This window comes from Carassius auratus, chromosome 1 (assembly GCF_003368295.1).
Source record: "Carassius auratus strain Wakin chromosome 1, ASM336829v1, whole genome shotgun sequence".
Lineage (NCBI taxonomy): Eukaryota > Metazoa > Chordata > Actinopteri > Cypriniformes > Cyprinidae > Carassius > Carassius auratus.
Genome location: NC_039243.1, coordinates 25,753,283 through 25,763,641, shown reverse-complemented (window position 1 = coordinate 25,763,641; position 10,359 = coordinate 25,753,283). Strand labels below are relative to the sequence as shown.

Sequence of the window (10,359 nt, the reverse complement as noted above, 5' to 3'; positions counted from 1 at the left end):
CAATTTCCACAATTATCATTAAGCCTGTGTGCTGTTTTCATTACCAACAGTGAAAAATAGAACAAACAGGAAAATAGTAGAAAACCTATTTGCCTACAAGAGCAGTATGAAGAATGCCCCTCTTATCTTTTAATAGAAATATTTAGATTTTCAAAGAAATGTTTAGTTGTCTTGTTTATTAGCCACCAATTAAACTAATTCTATATTTCTCCTTCGGGAGTCTCATTCTCTTGTTCTTTCCTCATCAGACAGCCTAGTGATTTCACTGGTGGTTTTTCCTGCTGTGATCGTTATGCACGGCAAGAAGCTCTGGCAATGTGAATTTCAAGTATTTTATTATTCAAAATACCTCTGTATAGTAGCAGAATCATTATAGGTTTTACAGCACTGCTGGTAGACAATTTTACTGATGATGTGAAGCAATTTTATGCCTGGGGGCCACACATGGACCAGATGGGGTTATTAATTTATTTACACGTGTGGCAGAGATTAAATGCCCTGCTAAAGGTTTGTCGACAGATAGCCAAATCATATTTCTAAATGTTGTGTCTGAGTGGCTTCACTAATGATAAATCTGTTCCAGAGCAAACTTAACTACTTGGAAGGCCTGAGGCTGAGCACATTTTCAGCTAATTTTCATTTTTGGTTGAACTATATCATTGAACATTATTTCAACATTTCTTACAAATAACTAATACATTGAAAATCATATTTTGTTAAATTTGTTACTGATGTTCAGTGGTTGCTTTCCGGATCATTAGTGAACACGTTTTTTGTAAATATTGCAAATTATAAATCAGAGATGTCTTGTTAATGACTGAAACCCAAGCATTGTTTTGAAAACAAATCAAATCTCTGGACACTGATATTTTGTCATTTCTTTCGAATGTTAGAAACTTTATAGATATTTGTAATTTCTTGGTGACTTTAATAGATTCTTGTTGCTGCTCATAAAGTTAATGCACTAAAACTTGTGACTCATGTTTCATCCAAGTAGATATTAATATAACAACTTGTCCTTACTTATTCCAAAATGTGTTACTGACTGTAATAGATTATTTGTTTATAATAAAACTTGTGATTCATCATCTCAATATATTAATAAAACAACTTTTTCTTTTTGGCCAGAAATGATAGACACTCCTACAAGTTCCAACACATTTAGAATATGTTGATGTGTTTAATAGACGATGTCTTGGTGCCTTGATTATTGGTGTTTTGTTATTTATTTGTTATAATTTTTTTAAACATTAATATGATTTTGTTTTTTTTCCCCAAGAGGAAATACAAATATTTTGCAAATTAATGGACACAAATGCATGTGTCAGGCAATAAATCCACAAGAGCTATGCACGGCTTTGGTGTTGTCAACCCTCATATTCCTTCTGCCACATCATGAATAATTTTCTAGATCTGCCTCTGCTTTAATTAAACGACTGTTTTGTTCAATAATATCTCATATTTTGCTTAGTTTTTCATTTTTGTACCTGATTATTTTCTGACCTGATAAGACACTTAACCCCTAGTTGCTCCAGAGGTGTGCAACCTCTGACATGTATAGCAATTGTAAGTCGCTTTGGATAAAAGCGTCAGCTAAATAAATAAATGTAAATGTAAATGTAAATGTGTTGATCAGAGATTGTATTTTAGCTGAACATAATTTTGGTGTTGCACATTCTTTCTGATTCTACTGTTGTATCTCCTGTATCTCAGCATTAACCGTGACTGGGCAGGAAATTACAGGGGGTAGGTCACATGCAGATATCCACAAATCAGATTGTCCTGCCCTCTCTTAGCTGGAGTTGACTGAGTGCCACAACTCATCACTTTCACAATACATTCAGAGAGACTGACATGACTGAGAAGGTCTTGTCAGTGCGCACAGTCTCCATTACAATTGTGCTATTCTTTTTGTCTTTGTTCTTTTCTTATGTTTCTCATTTCACTCTTTAACTGAGTGTGATGAGACAGGGCAGGTATGGCATCCCAAAGGGCCCAAAAAGCTAATATCAGTGCTCCCTGATGGGTGAGCGGCTGTTATTCACAGTTTATGAATTTTAATAAAGTTCAGTGTGAGCGTCTCTGCTGTTTTCCTATTTCCTGATGATATGTCTTCAAACCACCAGGGGTCTGCATGCTGTATTTACAGACATTTTTACGGTGGCCGAGAGAGTTCAATGCGCGGCAATTTAAGAAAACACATGCAAATTGAAAAAACACCAGCAAAAAAAAAACAAACAAAAAAACAACACAAGTACATGCATATAACGAAACACGCTGCAAAATCTCACAACACATACATGTAACGAAATGCACTGCAAATCCTTCACAACACATGGAAATTGGACCAGTTGTTATAAAGGAAATTAAATGTATTTATTAGAAAGAAGTTCAGGAAATTGCCTTATTTGTGCAATCTGATATGGCAAACAGAGGTCTACTCCACTTCACTTTACTTTTTTAGCAGTGTTATTCTTGAAATATGAACAATCTTAAAATGCTATGGTTGTATTCTTGCGATTTTTACTTTACTTCACATTCTCAAATGTATACTAGTTTCATAATAATACAACATTACAACATTATGTCTCATAATTTTGACTTTTCCTAAATGTTATTGTTAGGAAATGGACAGTATTATTTAGAAAGGGCACATTATATTGATCAAAATGACAGTAAAGAGGTTTATTAAGTCTGTTAGAAGACATACATGTACATATTTACCAGAAATAAATAAATCTATTTGAACTAAATGCTGTTCTTTTAAATTTATATTCATCAAAGAATAATGTATCACAGTTAGCACAAACATATTAAGTAGCATGATTTTCTTCAGCTTTGATAATAATAAGAAATGTTTCTTAAGCGTATTAGAATGATTTTTGATCATGTGACACTGAAGACTGGAGTAATGAATATTCATTTACATTTTGAATGATAATGAAATAGAAAACAGTTACTTTAAATTATAATTACAATTTTATTGTGCAAATGTATGTAGTGCAAGATGAATTGTCAGTTTGATTAAGTTTTAAAGAGAAAGTCTTTTAGGTTTACACTAGCTTATTCAAAACTTAATCTTTGAAAGCAGGTCTCGATCACATGTCCAGTTGTCCTTTCAGAGTTTCCCCAGGAGACTTTTGGTGTTTGTGTGAGTCTGGGTATGTGTTTGCTTGTGTATTTGTATGTCTGAGTTTGTGTATGTGTTGGTTTTTTCATAGTGTGAGATGAAAAATGGCTGGCACAGTGTGCCGAAGAGCAGTGGCAGTGACGGTTATCACAAGCACACAGACCAGCGTTTAAGGGCTGCCAGTGTGTGTATGTGTACAGTATGTGTGCTCCCCATGGGCCACACTGAAATGCCATCAGCCCAAGTGCCCAGGGTGAGAGTGTGCTGCCACTTACCCTTTTCCAAGAGGGCATCAGACTGACAACACTGACATGCCACCGGCACCATGCCAACCATCTGCAACACAAAAGGGTGGAAATAGGATATGTATTACTTGTAGAGTGACAGTAATAAAAGATATACATTTTTGAAGAGAGAGGACTGCTTTCAAACAGATGGAACACAGAAAAGTACTATAGTTTCGCCATGTTTTTTGGCCAACGGTTATGTGAGATAGAAATTTGGGAGCAGAACAAACACACATGACTTTGTGTCAGGTTTTTTTGATTGTTTGCCTTTAATAAGCCTCTTGTGCTCACCAAGGCTCTATTTATTTGATTAAAATACAGTAAAAGCTGTAATATTTTAAAATAATATTACATTTAAAAATAAATTAAATTTATTTTAAGTGCCCCGTTGGCTCATCAAGTTTGGCCCCCCTAAATTTGGAATTGTATCACACCAAACAATGTTGGGTGCAATGCGCACTTTTTCCTGTGAGTGGCAGTAATGGAAAAAAGTAAAACACCGCTGATTAGTGCAGAGCCAGACACGATTTTTACAGCGCTGTGCATAACCATAGACAGTAAAAGAAATGGACACAGAGACCCCATTGGATCAACGGAGACAAGTGAAGTCAATTAGAAGCAAGCACTTCCTGGGGGTCGAGCGTACTGCGCAGACTCAAACTGAGCTTGATGACTTAGATGTCACATGAGCAACCTGTCTGACAATTGTAAGTCTTCTAATAGCTGTGTCAAGAGAAATCTGAATCACCCACCAAATCTTGCAGAGAAGGCGAGCGTGAACAGGAGCAAATTTTGGTAAGTTTTCTGGTTAATTATCTCCCTTGACTTTATGCCTCCACGTCCGCCCGTTAGCCTCATAGACAGTAAAATATGGGGTCAGAATTGTTGCATTATTCCAAATAAATAGATTATTATCCATAAATAAATGTAACGAGATTCACAAAAATATATCAAATTCACAAATAAATGTAAAGAGTTTCACAAAAAAATATAAAACTCACAAATAAATAAAATGAGATTTGCAAATAAAAAAATATATATTTACAAATGTGTTTAATGTCACAAACACAACTCTACCTGGCATTTATTTGTGCACCGCTGTCTGTGCATTTGTAAATTACTGCACGCATTTGTGGATCGCTTCCTGTGCATTTGTGGATTTGAAACACTTCTAGCGTCAAAGTGCAGATAAATCCACAAATAAGTGGACTCCACCCACCGTCTACTTAACCCAATCAGACAACGCCCATGTTGCACTGACCAATCGCAGCACGCTCTCTCTCCAACCAATCACGTTTTGCCTAACAACCAGGGCGGGATCAGACACATGAACGCGAGTCACTCGCTACAGTCTCTTCAACATGGCCGATCAAGAGGAGTAAAGACAGGTGAGTGATGCTAACACAGTAATTAACTGAAGTTTTACCAGGTTCTTGATATGTCATCATTTGTCATAACTAGTGAGGTAGTTTGACAATTTACACCATGATTTAATAAGTTATTATTTGCTCTCAAGCACCATTTCGAAAACTGTCGCATTTGTCTGCCACATACATCAAGGGTGTCTTAATTCTAAAATGGACCATTATTCATTGTGAGGTGTAAATTGTTGTAATTTCTTTACTTTTGAATTTATTTACTTGTGGCCTACAAAATGCGACCTCCTTGAGAAAGCAGCCATCGAAACAGTCAGCGGATTTATTTTACATTTAGAATTACTGAATTAGTTTATTAGATTAAATAAACTATTACTTAATATTGAGTGCAAGATGAAGAATATGTGAAGCTGCGGGTAGATTCGATGTGCGCCTGTAGTAAGGTTGCCAACTGCCCTAATTATACAGATATACACTGTTAGAAATGTCTGTAAATTTAACAGTATTTAACTGTAAAATGAACTGTATTTTACTGTAGGACAGTTATACAGCATATTACTGTATTTTAAAGTAACATTTTGGGGAATACCCTCTTGGCGACACTAAATTACAGTATTTTTAATTTACTGTAAATTTAAATACAGTAAAGAAAAAATGAGCGCGAAACCTGACCAATCACAGATCAAGTTTTATATCCCACTTGGAGAAAGAAGAAAACAAGACACACAGATGCGAAAAGAACCAGTCAGATGCAAAGGTAGGTACAAATATTACTTCTTTTACTTTAAATATATTATATCTTTGGTTTAACTAAAACAAAAATATAAATAAAAAAAACGCTGCCACTGTATGGCGCGCAGTCACCTCACATTTATGCTGTGAAGAGAGCTAGAGAGAGTTGTGGTGACACTGTGCAAACATTCATATTTCTTTCATTTCTTCCCCTTTACTGAACGTTTCACCGTCAAAATATGGACATTAACGGGTCTCTGCCTTGGGTTTGACCACTCCAGGAGCTGGTGAGTGTTCATGTGAACTGTTAGCCGAACAACAAAGCTTTCGTGGATTTAGCTTAAAGTCAGTCGGATTTTTTCCCGCTATTATCGCTTGCTGTTAACTGATTACCCCATATAAATGCACGTCATGCTTGTAGTGCTAGAGTAAAACCCGCAATGTTCGTGTCGTGTGCAAACACTGGCGTCTCTGTGAAGACATTATACGCCTTTATTAATCATGCCAAAGGGCATAAAAACACGGCGAACTTAAGGTTTTCGTGTGCAGTTCCTGAATGCTCATACACTTTCCAAAGCCTCTCCGCCCCTCAGTCTCACATTTAACGTTACCGCAAACACATAAAGTTAAGGAAACTAAACAACCAAGAGAAAAATATGTCTACTTCAAATGTAACATTTGTTCTGTACATCAGCATCGGGAGAATAACATAATCTCGTTCGCGAAAATGCGCCGCAAATGGCACAGAACACAATGGAAATGTTTTCAGGGACCCCAATAAGTGACGAACCCGACTGTGTACATCCAATGCGCGATCAACGGCTGTCCGAATTCATTCACAGCTTCAAGTGAACCGTATTAGTGGACTAATGTAGAAATGAGTGAATGAGTGTTAAGGGGGCGATTTCGGATTTAGCCAACGTAATTTCCTCATTATTTTAACCTGGGATGTTCTCGTGACAAAGCAGCATGGTGTCTATCAGCTTAATAGCTGTACTTAGGACATAAATGTCTTATTATTGCTGTTAACATAACTGTTGCAAATAAATACATTTTATACAAAAAAAAGTTTTCGTAATATGCTTTATTTATCTGTGTGTGTCTCAACTTTAAAATTAGCTGTTTCATCTTTGGACCCTACATTACCTTACATTTCTTACCTATGAAACTTATTTAAACATAACATTAACATTACATTTTTTATATTGTATATAAAGTTGTATGTCATAAATATGTAATCTCTGTATTTTTTGCAAGAAAACAAAAGTAGACATTGAGTACTAAACATGCTCCATCCGGGTTCGTCACATATTGGGTCCCCTGGAAATATTTCTGTTGTGTTCTGTGCCATTTGCAGTGCATTTCTGTATTTGGTTGTGTTGTGAGTATTTGGTTGTTTTGTTAGACATTTTTCACATCAAATGATCTAACTTTTTTTTCTGTTATGTAAAGGTTAAATGATAACCCTGACAACAGCAAGTGCTCCTCAAAGTTCCACGTCATCAAAAGAAGTGGGAAGATGGTGCAAAGGAAGAACTCTGGTCTGAACCCTCATGTATCCTCCTTCATTAAAGGGATAGTTCACCCAAAAAATTAATTCACCCATTAATAACTCACCCTCATGTCGTTCCAAACCCGTGAGACCTCCATTTATCTCCTCTGTCCCTCCATTGAAGCTGTGTGTTCGGTCTGCTGTCCATGTCCAGAAAGGTAAGAAAAACATCATCAAAGTAGTCCATGTGACATCAGAGGGTCAGTTAGAATTTTTTGAAGCATCGAAAATACGTTTTGGTCCAAAAATAGCAAAAACTACGACTTTATTCAGCATTGTCTTCTCTTCCGTGTCTGTTGTGAGAGAGAGTTCAAAACAAAGCAGTTTGTGATATCCGGTTCGCGAACGAATCACTCCATGTAATTGGATCCTTTTGAACCAGTTCACCAAATCGAACTGAATCATTTTAAACGGTTCGCATCTCCAGTACGCATTAATCCACAAATTGCTTAAACTGTTAACTTTTTTTAATGTGGCTGACACTTCTGAGTTCAAACAAACCAATATCCCGGTGAACTGCTGTGAGGAGAGAACTGAAGATGAACACCGAGCTGAGCCAGATAACGAACAAAATACTGACTAGTTCACGAGTCAGCCACATTAAAAAAGTTAACAGCTTAAGTAATTTGTGAATTAATGCGTATTGGAGACGCGAACAGTATAAAACGATTCAGTTTGATTTGGTGAACTGGTTCAAAAAGATCCGGTTACATCGAATGATTCATGAACTGGATATCACAAACTGCTTTGTTTTGAACTGTCTCACAACAGACCCGGAAGAGAAGACAATGCTGAATAAAGTCGTCGTTTTTGCTATTTTTGGACCAAAATGTATTTTCGACGCTTCAAAAAATTCTAACCGACCCTGTGATGTCACATGGTCTACTTTGATGATGTTTTTCTTACCTTTCTGGACATGGGCAGTATACCACACACACAGCTTCAATGGAGGGACTGAGAGCTCTCGGACTAAATCTAAAATATCTTAAACTGTGTTCTGAAGATAAACGGAAGTCTCACGGGTTTGGAACGACATGAGGGTAAGTTATTAATGACCTAATTCAGATTTTTGGGTGAACTATCCCTTTAAGGAGTTTCTGGATTTCAGCTGGCAAAACTATTAAGCTACTAAGAGCAAATACATTCTACACAGTAGTTTTCTGAATTAGTAAATTTTTAAGATTGTTCTTATGACTGAATCTGTTCATGTCTGTTGTTTTAAAATGCTCTTAATATGAAACTTTTATGTATAAATGAAATGTATTCAAGTTTTTGGAAAACTGAAAGTACAATCTGCAAGAATATTAAAATGTTATTTCAAGTATTACAATTTAACTATTAAACCAATAAAAGAAGTTAAACAGTCTTTTGTTTCTTTTTATAGTTTTTACTACTGAGACATGAGACCTGTTGAAATACAATAATTTGTAAAGTTTTACAATACATAATAAAAGTGAACCAATTACAGTAAATTTCACAGTGTAAAGTAATATTTTATTGTATTAAAATATATAAAAGGAGAAAAAAAACATAATTGTGTTTTACAGTAAAAAAATATATTACTGCAAATACATTTACAGCAAGTTAAATGGTACTGTAAATATGAATACAGTATTTTTACTGTAAGTTTAATTTACAGTAAGTTACTGGCAAACTGCTGCCAGTAAGTTACTGTAATTTCTACAGGAAATTTTTTACAGTGTACGTTTGGGGTAAGATCTTCCACTGCATATTAGATGAGACTCGGTTTTATTCCCCCTTGTCACCCCCCGCAGTGGCATCGTCTCAGATACTATGAGTATGTGTGAACTGAGGGTCATAAGTTGTTGTTACGTTACCTGTAATGCATGACATGTTAATTGAAATTAACTGTCGAAAAGAACCAGTTTTCGAAAAAAGAACCTGACTTCCCATCACTAGTGAAAAGTTGGCTTTCCTCATTATTATGTTCCCTTGTATATAACTGGAACGGTTACTCCATGCACCTTTAAACTACAGTCTGTTCAGTTAAATATTTGGCTGCAGTTTGTGTTTACTTACTGTTTGTTCAGGGCCTTTCTGCACAAGGTGAAAGTGCTGCTCGGGCATTAGTGCAGATCATCGCCAGGGATATATTTATATATAATGCTCATTACTGTAGTAACATCCAAAATAAAACTATAACGTTATTTGTAATTTAACTAGTGTTTCCCAGTTTTCTACCTCTCTGGTGTTTTCTGAACCCATCCGTCCGTCTGTGTTATTAAATTTTTTTTTTTAAGGTAATTAAATGACCACTTGGTCATGTAGCATGTTATTTAAAAATATTGTTGGAATATTGGCTATCTGCTAAAAATAAAAAAATCTAAAGTACTGTGCTGTATTTACCAATTAGACTAATATTTCATTATGAACAAGGTTTATTTCATTGATCAAAATGTTCTGTTTGTTATTATGCATTTTAGGACAGTGAGGCAGCAAATGACAGACTAATCCACTTTCTGAAGCTTGGATTACCCCAGGAAAACATCAGTAACATTTTAGGTGTCACTCATACAACTATCGTTCGTTGGATGAGAGAATGTGTTTGGCCAGAGACAGAATCCAATAATTAACCCTGAGGTAATTATTTCTTCTTACAATGCTTTATTGGTTTTGCTCTGTTAGATTAACCCCCCATATTTAAAATGATTTATTTGTTTACCTTTAGATGGAATATTCAGACTCAATGGCAGTTGAACAAGATGGTGGAGATGCTGACCATGTTCACTTTGCAGTCAACGTGCCTGTAATTCACAGGCCACAACTCACAAATGAGCAAATTGACCCACTGCAAGTGTCTGATTCATTTGGAGTAGATGTATACCTCAAGACTCTCACATATGTACAGACTTTGATTGAATAAAGGGATATTTGAAGGTTTATTTCTGCTGCTCTAATTTTGACAGCAAGGTTGTAAATGTGTATATATAGTTGTATCTTAAGTAAAACTTGTGGAAACAACCTTTTAAGACATGTAAAATAATTAAATTTATTTTAAAATGTTATTGAAGTACTTTTTTTATTATTAATACTTGTACATAGAAAAAAAAATTACATAGAACCAGTGTCCAGAATTAAATGAGTCCAAATCCAGTGGAGGATGTGTTAGCACAAGCTTGCAATGTAGATGCAAAGTTATCCATTGTGGTTATTTCAGCTGGTATCATCAGGGTCCTGCTGCAGGTAGAAGCCTTGAAGTATCTTCCATTCCAAACATTTACCTGGAGATTCTTGGATGGGACTTCCCATCCAGTCCAAAAT

General features: G+C 35.6%; 1 long non-coding RNA gene across 1 annotated transcript; it reads left to right on the top strand.

The window, feature by feature from the left end:
- Nucleotides 1–4,744: 4,744 nt before the first annotated feature.
- On the top strand, nucleotides 4,745–10,103 carry LOC113105728 (uncharacterized). The gene is made up of 3 exons (XR_003292391.1): nucleotides 4,745–4,805; nucleotides 9,522–9,678; nucleotides 9,767–10,103. It is a non-coding gene; the product is annotated as an uncharacterized LOC113105728 (long non-coding RNA).
- The last annotated feature ends 256 nt before the right edge of the window (nucleotides 10,104–10,359 follow it).